The sequence below is a fragment of the Nyctibius grandis genome, chromosome 17, assembly GCF_013368605.1.
Source record: "Nyctibius grandis isolate bNycGra1 chromosome 17, bNycGra1.pri, whole genome shotgun sequence".
Lineage (NCBI taxonomy): Eukaryota > Metazoa > Chordata > Aves > Nyctibiiformes > Nyctibiidae > Nyctibius > Nyctibius grandis.
In genome coordinates, this window is record NC_090674.1 from 4,933,108 (window position 1) to 4,943,254 (window position 10,147).

The 10,147-nt window shown below is 42.6% G+C and overlaps 1 long non-coding RNA gene across 1 annotated transcript; it reads left to right on the forward strand.

Moving 5' to 3' along the window:
* The first annotated feature begins 766 nt into the window (after positions 1 to 766).
* Positions 767 to 6,039, forward strand: LOC137671251 (uncharacterized). The gene is made up of 3 exons (XR_011049405.1): positions 767 to 880; positions 3,925 to 4,022; positions 5,274 to 6,039. It is a non-coding gene; the product is annotated as an uncharacterized lncRNA (long non-coding RNA).
* Positions 6,040 to 10,147: the final 4,108 nt, after the last annotated feature.

The following is a 10,147-nucleotide window of genomic DNA, read 5'->3' on the forward strand; positions in this document are numbered from 1 at the left end:
TGAGATGTGGTAGATTTTAAATATGATGCCTTTTAAGGAATGGGAGGAGATGGTTGCTCTAGGTTTTTTTCACAGTATCCTTAACTGTACCATGTTTTATGGAATTTTTGTGTCTGTATTTCTTGGAGTAGGTGAGTGAGTGATAGACATAGATGTCCTCCAGATCTCAGTAGTGGAATAACCTGAACTCTTTCCTGAATTTTCCATTTTATCTGAGAGCTTTTGTGCTTCTCAGACTGCAGGAAAGTTTGTGGAAAGAAGCTACTGAGAGCAGATCTGGCTGCCACCTGCAACATGATCCCAGGGCTACAAAACTGCTGCTGCTTCTTCAGTTGTCACCTGCAATAAGACGAAAATAGCCTGTTACCCAAATGGCTGTGTCCCTCTGAGCTGAGTGACTAGCTGAAAATCAGTAGGGTTACGAATGCAGCTGTCCTACAGGTAGAAACGCTGACCAATCTCACACTAGGACGTTTATCTTTTCCCCATCATTGTCACCTAAATTGCATGATTTTTGCCTATCTTACTGTTTTATGGAAAGGAATTGCTAGTACTGTCTACTTTTTTCTCTTAGTTCTGCTTTGTTTTAGACAGCCTGTGACTCACTGCAAAGATATTGTCCCATTTCCTTATTAGCTGTGAGGCTGGCCTGCAGGAGTGGTGGCACTACGTGGGGTGGAGTCGTAGCTGTATCAAGAAAGCCGGAACTCTCTGAGCTTGCAGTGAGTCTGAATTAGGAAGCAGGTGTCTGCACTGCTCTGGAGCCTGTGCTCAGCTTCTTGCAGTATATCAGGCGTAGCAGCAGGAACCTGGGGTCACCTGGGAGCTGAGATGGACTTCAGGTACCACTGCCAGCTGCATAATCTCCTACCACAGAACTGTAAGAAACTGGTAAATATTTTTCCTATCTAGGGTCATGTCAATACGTGTCATAAAGAAAGTTTCTGTTGTGTGATTAATAAAAAAAGGTAAATGGGAGTTGTTCGGCAGCTTGTGTCCTGTATTTGGAGTATTAAGATGCTATTGGAGGAGAAGGAAGTGGCAGGAAAAGTATGATAATAACGATGCTTAATAAGCACTGCCAGGAGTCATAGCCTAGAACTGTTTTCTGGTTGACTTAGTGGCATATTGCAGGAGTTGCAGGAGAAGATGGGATAATACAGCACTAGTTTGAAAATTTTTGGAGAGACTAACCTGAAACCCAGGATCTGCATATCACAGGATTTGTAGAAAATCAAAGTCAGAATTTATCAAATGTATTCTTATCTTAAAGAGGGAAACCTGTTTGTAAGGTTAAGTCAGGAAAACTGTCTGTGTTTGGAGAAGCAAGACTCTTCCTCTCCTACCTGGAGGTGCATAATAGGAAAGACTGACACCTTCTTTGGGAGAAAGGAATTTGTTCTTGCTCTGCAACCACCATAAGTGGTTTGGTATAGCTGTAAGATAATTTTTTCTCTGGGATGCCAGTTCATCCTAGTAAGTGTAATAGACTCAGCTAGACATTACTTCTAATTCTATGGTTTAGAAATAGGGTTGATTAAAACAGTCTGTACAAAAGACATCGAGCATCCTGATCTAGTTTTGAGTTTAGCCTTGTTTAAAATGAGCAGCTGAGCTAGCTGACCACCAGGAGTCTCTTCCAACCTAAATCTTTCTGAAGTTTGAAAACTGTCATTTCATCTTTTTCATTCAAACTTTCTCCTGTTGCTGAGTTTCACCCACAAATTTCACAGATGAAAATTAAGCTTTGTTTTGCCTTAAAACAAGGAGTATTTGAAGCTTCCAGTGACAGGATCTGTTTGCATCAGGCGTCAACAGTTGTTCAAATCTTTAGAGAAACTTCATGTGATTCTTCAGGTACTAGCTCAAGGCTTGTGACTAGGTCAGTCATAGCTTAAAATTCCACCAATAGGAGGATGGCACAACGCTGGGAATGAACTTTGAAATAAATGTGCTTAATTAAATGAAGCTTATGGTATCACATAGTTCAGTGATGACAAAATGCTTGCTGCAGATCTTACCTGACAGGACTTTTTACCTTTCTTGGAATGTAGTATTTCTGTAACAGGAGAGTATTTCCATCCTCCCCACCCTTCAGCTTGTTGTTTTATAGCAGTGATTTCTTTATAGGCTAATTCCTTGTAGAGGATTTCCTAAAGCAGAATGCTTGTGGCAAATGCACAATCACAGTAAATTTGTCAGGTGCTTAAACTAAAGGGAGGAGAAAAGGATTTGCTGTTAGACAAGCTGCTGAAACAGAAAAGGTGCTCAGCTTATTGGCCAGCACCTTTGCACAGGTCCCTTCTAACTCTAAACTAGTGAAGTTTTTTGGATTCCCTATAAGACTTCAAAGCTGTTCCCAAGTCAGTCATCCCTAGAAATATAGCTTCTGACCATCTAGAAATGAGCAAGCTCAAGAGCTGGATAGTTTTCTTCAGCATAGGAAATGCTTGCTTTTCCTGCAGCCACAGCAATGAATAATCAGAGTTAAATGATTCTGGGTCTCTGCAGAGGGGATGCCTTTTGTCCCTTAGCTTTTGCTGTGTAGTTTTCAAACTGGGCTTGTAAAACTTGAAGGATCCTTGCCTCGCTGCCAGCTTGTTTGGACTCCACATGATGGTAAATCCCATTCACATCTGTGGAGGAGGCTTGTGGATTTCCTCTTTGTGAAAAAAACACTCATGTAGTTAAAAGCTTTGACTTCCAGCTTATATGTTGTCTCTAGGTGCATCAATAGGAAGGGTGGAGAAGGATGCTCCCACATACCTGCCTGTGATAAGATTTCATTTATACTTAATACAATGAAGATTTTTGTCCATATGAAGGAAAGATGACGTTTTTCTAAGATGACTCTGCAGTGATTTGGGAGAAAGAATTAATATCTTGTCTCATGCAACACAGTTGTTAATGTTAGTGCAGAATAATCTCTTTAGGAGTAGGGATGCATTCTTCTACTATATCACTGTACTGTGCCTAGTACAGCAGTCCCCGTTTGGTTGACATCTTAGAACCATGAAAAACATAATGAGCTCCACTAATTTAACAGTATTGTCCAGTTTTATTGATGTTTGGCTGCCAGGAGAAGGTCTCAATGGATTAGATCCATCTGACACATACGTTAGCATCTCAGATGCTGGCCCCTCGCAGCTGAAGGCTCGAGCAGATTTGCTTGGACCAGCTGAGCGGTACTGATGTGACATGCTGCACTCCCTCTTTTCTGCCTTGGGTGTTGGGCACGTATTTTTTGGGCTGCCCTGCCTTTTTGGGCTTGAATACAAGGTTGGTTTTGCTGCTCCATGTTCTCCCAGAGTGTTCCACAGTTTCAGCTGGATGACTTGTTTCCTACTTTCCTAAAGCACTAGAAATTCTTATAGGTATCTGTCACGGTTTAAAGCTGGGCCAGTTATTAAACCTGTGGCAGATGCCCTCTGTTATCCCCCCCCCCCTCCCCCCAGAGGGAAAGGGAAAGGGAAAAGGGAGAGAGGACAGTAGCAAGCAGCAGAGGGGAGCTAAAATGATTTGAAAAATCATTATCCTGCTGCATAGATATGAGGCTGTTCCCCAAAGCATCTCTTCCCTGGCCCTGTCATGCTTAATTTTTAGTGGCTCAAAGGAGAGTTTTACAGTTCCCAAAACTGCAATTCTGCAGTCTCAGATGTCCCCGAAGTAGCATGAAAGGTGTAGTATCCTCTTCTGTACCAGATTGTTTTGCTGTCCTATTGCTGTGCTTGTCCCTGACCTGTTAATTGCCTTTGAGATAGTCTGGTTTGTTCTGATCCTGATGGGAAATGCTGGAGACATGATGAGGTCATTGTTTAAACAAGACAGGTAGTTCCAGAGTGGGACATGTTTTCAGGGCAAGAAGGTGGGTACTGTTGTCAAGTCTTGATTTTGATGTTTTGGAGTTGTTTGCTTTTTCCTCAGGGTGAAAAGGTTACAGTCAAGAAGTGATTTGTTAATTAACTGGTGCTGTCTCCTGGGACACAGGGAATGGAGCCCTTGTTCTGCTGTCACTATGCCTGGTGGGTATTATTGTTGTCTGCTGTGCCGGTTGGATTGGTGTGCAGTTACAGCACTTCATGTCACCTTCGTCAGTCTCCTCTGATACTGTGTAGAGGGCATGAGCTTTTCCTATCACGTGCAATGTCATCCTGTACAATAGAAGCCACTGAACTTTATCTCATGACTCTTGCAATAAACCAAACAGGTTTGTCTTGTGCTGTTGTGTCTCTTTTGAAAAAAACATACGCACCCAAATGCTGGCCATTCTGAAGACTGGGTGATGGCCAGGGGTTTGGGGTTTTAACATCTGCTTTTCAGTTGGAAGTGTTTCAATTCTTGCCCTTCAATTGGTGCTCCTGCCTTTCTGCAGGATGGCAGGTTTCTGATACTTATTGGAAGATGAAATACAGTTTCACTGTGAGCAAAACAGGGTGAGAGCAAGAAAGAATTGAGTCTTGGCCCGCTCTGTCTTGCTACCCAAGCACAAACCAAATTATCAAGTTTTTGGCATTTGTAATCTGGTGCATTAGGAGGGGGAATAGAAGGCTTAGATGTCTCAGAATATACAGGTGTAGTGTTGCCAGTGGATCACTGAAAGAAATCAGAGGCTGACAAAAGCCAGTGAGCTTCTAGTCATGCAGCATGTTTTACTTTTATACTTGGGTGTTGCACAAGAGGCCCCCTTCTGAGTAATAACCTGCTTTTGAGGCTATGATGCAAGAGTTAAGGAATTGCTTTGCCCTGAAGGTTGTCTTCTCACATGCTCATATGTTTCCAGGAACTGAGGGTTGCAGGAATGCTAGATAACACCATATCTTGTGTATCTCAGGCTGTTCCACATGTATAATAGGAAAGTCAAATGGCTTTAGTACCTTTTTCATTTGTTTTGCAGATGATTGTGTTTCCAGTGAGTTCTCTTTGTCTAACATATCATATGTGTGACCTAAGAGCAGAGCTGTGCAGTCAAGTGAACCCAGCAAGAGTTTAAAGAGTTTTGTCTTACATTATTAAGCATCTGGAAACACTTTTGTTCCACTGTCTTGCCTGAATGGTGTTGTGTGAAACTTGGGAGATAAATGTGGATACGTATAAATATGGACAAGTAAGCTGGGTTTATCTTGTTAATACTTGTAATTCCTAGAGGCCTTGACCAAGATTGGGGGTAAGGGACAGGGTAATGGTCAATTTATGGTTGTGAGCCTCTTCTCCCTTGAAAGCTGTTTAATTCAGTACTGCTGCTATTGCTTCATTAACTCTTTGTTTGTTCCCAGACTCTTGCCTTCTGTGAATGAGAAGAGGAGCTCGATCAACCTGCCCTAGCTTCCCTCCTTGCATGATGCCAGCTGTGAGTGTTTCTTTGGCAGTGTCTTAGCTGGTTGTTGTGAACAATAGTCAAGGAAGCAATCAGCAAGTATACTGCCCTAGAAGTGCTACACGTTGTTGGGCCTGCCTCATATCTCCATGGCTTGAGAAGATGGATGGGGATCCAGGTTGGGATGCTGCCCAGGTGTACTGTGTTGCACTGGAGCTTGGGGTGTCTGATGGAGCAGAGGACTAATGTGAGAAATGCCACGGGATGCTTGACGATGTGGTCACTGCATCAGAGAAAAGAGATGAAGAAAAGAGAAGATCAACATGTTGCAAGTTACTTTGCTCTTTCTTTGTCCTTCCCACATGCATCTTCCTGAGAGTAAAATACCAGCTATTGTTAGTAACACTGCAAAAACGCAACACTAGATACTGGGAGAAGGGCCTGCTTGTGGGAAGAATTCATCCGAGCCTCAACCTCAGACTGGTAATGACAAGTGAACTTGGCTTTGAGCCTAGCATGGGAGCAACTCACCTGTAGTCACTGTTTCTCCTGGGTGCTGGTAAGCAGCTATATATTGTAAACACATGCAGTCAAGTGCCCAGAAACTTAGCTGATCTTTCTGGAGAAGAATTCATTAGATTTTAATTATCCAATGAGACATTACTTCTTACCTTGTCTGGATAAGAGGGAGGCAAGGAGGATTTATGGAAAGGACAAATCTACAATATGGGATCATTCTAAGGGAGGAAATGCAAAAGCACCTCAACCTTGGAAGAAGGAAAGACCTTGCCTAAATCTTGTGTAAACTTGTAGTACTCACATAGAGGATGAGAGCTTACATTAACTTTGATAAAACCAAGTTGGTTTTGTGTTTTATTCTCTATGGCCCTTGCTGACTTGGCATGAGCTGGGTGCCATGATCTGGGGACACTGGAGTTCCAACACTGTTTAAAAAAAAAAAGCACAAAACAAAACCAAAAAACAAACAAACAAAAAAACCCTAGCTATGACTTTGGCTGCCCACACTTCTGTATGCCTTTTTTTTCCAGACATGAACATAATTGTACCAATTACAGGGAGCTGTGAAGCTTCAGGAACTGTCTTTATAAGTTCTGCACTCAGAAGATAATGAATGGCCAGAAGGGAGCAAGGTATCCTTCCGTTGCAAGTCTTCTGAAACTTCATCTCTGCCTTTGCAGGATATTTGTCAGATGTTTTGAGCTAGTACATCAGATTTCCTGATAAAAATACTACTTTTTCTATGGCTTTTGACTTCCAGGTTTTTTCTCCTTTATAGAGCCAAAGATGACCATCAGTTCTATGCTTTTTGTGGAGAAACAGTGTGTTATAGGTAATGAGAATGGCTAAAAAGTATCATTGGAAGATCCCCCAGAAGATTGCTACAGAGAGTGCCTCTGTGTTCTGTGTAAATGCCCTTTCTAGTGCCCTTCCCTGAAGTGCCACTGCTCCATACTTGAGTCTGAGCTGGGTGTTGGCCGAGTGGAGCTGATGCAATGCTTGGAATGTGGTTGGGGTGACAAACATGTGGGGCTTGACCTGTCTCACTTAGCATGTAATTCCTGAGCAACTTCACCTGTCTTAATAAAGTCAGTGAGTTTCAATGCCAGGTTGTAAGCGAATGTTCTGCTCTTCAAGTTTCCTGTATGTAACTTTGCAGTAGTGCTTACACCAGGGTGGCTAGAAGTGACTAACCATCCAGTTAGTTTCTGTAGATATGTGGGTGCTGTATTTCAAATAGTTGTGTTAAATGTGCTCTTTGCTACCCGGGAAAGCAGCATGATGCAAACAGCATTGTTGAATAGAGACTGATGTTCTGGAGTTCTGCGTTGGGGACGTGACTGCGGCTGACCCCTTAGCTGGATGAATGGTAGCGGCTGTGTACCAGTCTGGGACCTGAGCAGTCAGCACCCACATGTGGAGAGAGAATCTGTAAATTGTTTAACAGAAATATTTTATGTCTGCCTTCAAAGAAGGAGGGTGAGGAGTATGATGTTGTGTTTTACAACCCATTTTCAAGGTTGTATTTGGATTCTGGACTGCAGATGTTGAGTGTCCTTGTGTCAATGGAAGAAATAGGGTACAACAGAGCCCAGGAGACTTTCCCTTTAGGAGAATTGTCTCTTTGCTGCTTCACACTTCATCTGTTTCAAATAACTTGTGTGAAATAACTTGAGTGAGGCTTCTAGCTCAGTAACCAGGGAAGCTGACATGCTTCGTTACTTTTCCTACTTGAGGGTCTCATTATTAGCTTTTATATTCCTGTCTCATCTGTGTTAAAGCTACAGGCTGTAGGCAGACCCTTCTGTTGCAAAGTACAGTGTATACCTCTAATTCAATTTACCATAAAAGCTACACTCCCAAAATCCTACTATTTGGCCTATTTTCCTACTACTAAATGTAAGAGTTGTAGTCCATACATTTTTATTATAAGCAATGAGAATGGCTAAGAAAATAGCATTGAAAGGTTGCCACGAAGATCCCTCCTAAAGAGTGCGTCTTTAGGCTGTGCAAGTGCCCTTTCTAGTGCCCTTTCCCAAAGTGCCACTGCTCCATACTTGAGTCTGAGCTGGGTGACCTTAAGACCAGGTCTTAAATATAGTATTTTTTTTTTGTTCATGGAAAACTCTGTTTCATTGTGAATGTACAATATTAATACCTTTATTTTTCTCCATGCAGCCACAGCATGAAGGAATATCCCATATTAATCTCCTAATTAAATTGGAAATGAAAAACTATCACAACACTTGGAGCATACTTTAATTCATTGATTGTGCTGGCTTGGTTCCAGCAGTGTAACTAATTACATTCTGCCTGCAAAAAATTCTCATTGCTCCTGGCTTTTTTGGAGAGTTGCTGGCTTGAATTCTTGTGTGATCTCTGCAGCCTGACTACACATTTTTGATGCTAATGGAAAACTGCTTAAAATGACTAAGCATCTCTCCTTGCTGAAAGAAAAGCCATTGGGCTTGCTAAAGGGACCCAGGACGGTGCTCTGCGGTAGGTGATGAGCGTGTCCTGTTCCAGCTGTTGTGTACACGCGCTTTTCTCTGCGGATCTAGTGCACTGCTGATGGAGCATGAAAGGCTGCTTAAATCCCAGGGTCATCTTGATCCAGCAAGCTTTTACACTGTCATGCTTGCCTTGGGGCCGTTCTTCCCAACAGTTGGAAATCTGTTATTGTAGCAGTTGCCTGTCATGTTGGTCTGGTTAAAGAAAAGGGGACTCCATGCTTCAGTCTCTTAAGAATCACAAGGAGCCAGGTTGGAGTACTTGAATGCTGAAAGCAGACCTGCCTGCCTTGGAGGACACACTTCTGTGTTACTGTTGAACAACAGAGGGGTGGGAAGCAGAAGAATGGTGGGTATTAATCTAGAAATAGCAGCAGCAAAAAAGCCATGTGAGAGTTGGCTCTAGTCCCTGCACCTACTTAACTGACTGCCTTGTTGCTTAGCATTCTTAGTGGGTATGTAGGGAATGTATTTCCCTGTGGGTTTTTGCTTGATTTTTCTACATTTACTTGAAGTTGTTGTTGTCTGGAGGGGGCAGCTACTGAAAAATTATGAGCATCCCTAGATGTCTTTCATTAATGCTATATTGAAAGCTGTCTGTATTAGTGTCTATCCAAAATGGAATAGATGGGGTTAATAAAGTCAAGGATTAGGTCCTTAATCTGTGCTAGGACTGCTAGAAATGTAGATTATTTTTTTTTTTTGTCACATGCTAGAAACAGCCACAAAGGGCAAAACATGAGGATTTTGCCTCTCAGAAGCCTTCTCTTAACCATGCCTCCCTGGCTTCCTTTCAGCTGATGCAGTGACCCTAAGGATCAGGTGATGACTTAGAAAAATGGTCTCATTCTCCTGGAAACGAAGAGCTCAGGTGCTGGTAAAACTGTTGGTTGGCTTTTTTTATTGTGTTCTGATTCCAGAGTTAGGTTTATGTTTCCAGAGAATCAGGTTTATTAACTCTTGGCTAGATGTTCTCATATATACATAGTGTCTTGCATGGGCATAGCCAGGCTCTGCAGAAGATCTGTGTTGCTGAAAGGTTATGCATGATGCATTTAATTCTGCATTCCTCTGAGAAGGGTGGGAATTGGGTGTCTTATTGCTCCCAGGCTGAGCCCTGAGAAGCTAATGAGTACCAGAAACAATTGTACTGACTTCCTTGAGAGGAACTGCATGGTGATTTGAAAACTAAAATATTAAAGGGGTTTTGCTCAAATTGAGCTTCTAATGGCTGTTTTTTAAAATATTTTCTGATTGTTTCAGTACGTATTGCCTTTTTTTTACGGGTGCGATGAAACTGGGCTCTACTTTTTTCCAGGCTCCTACTTGAAAGTACTGTCTAAGCTGTGGGCATGATGCAGGGATGGCAAAAGGTGACCAAGATACATGTGCTGGTGTTAGAGCCATCTGCCTTCATCAGGGATAGAGAGATGGCAGAGCAGCGCTTGTTAGAGCAGGACAGTGGTGATGGGGACAAATATTCCTGTCTGGAACAGCAGTGACCTCTCGTGGGTAGTGAGGAGGGCTGGTTGTGCTGGCAGTTGGCACTTGGAGTCAGAGGGTATTATTCTGTTGTAATTATGTCTGTGGCCTTAAAGGCAATGTGGTAAAGGGAGCTCGGATTCTCTTGGCTGGGTATCAGAAATAAACAGCTATAGATGGTGCTAATTCTCTTCTACCTTGTGTGTGTGTGCTCTGGAGCTGTGATGTGAAATACTGTCCGAATTGTCCAGACTCCTCTCCCTGGTGAACCAAGAGTTGGCCTTCGAGCACATCAGGGGAGTAAGAGTAAGACCAGAACTTT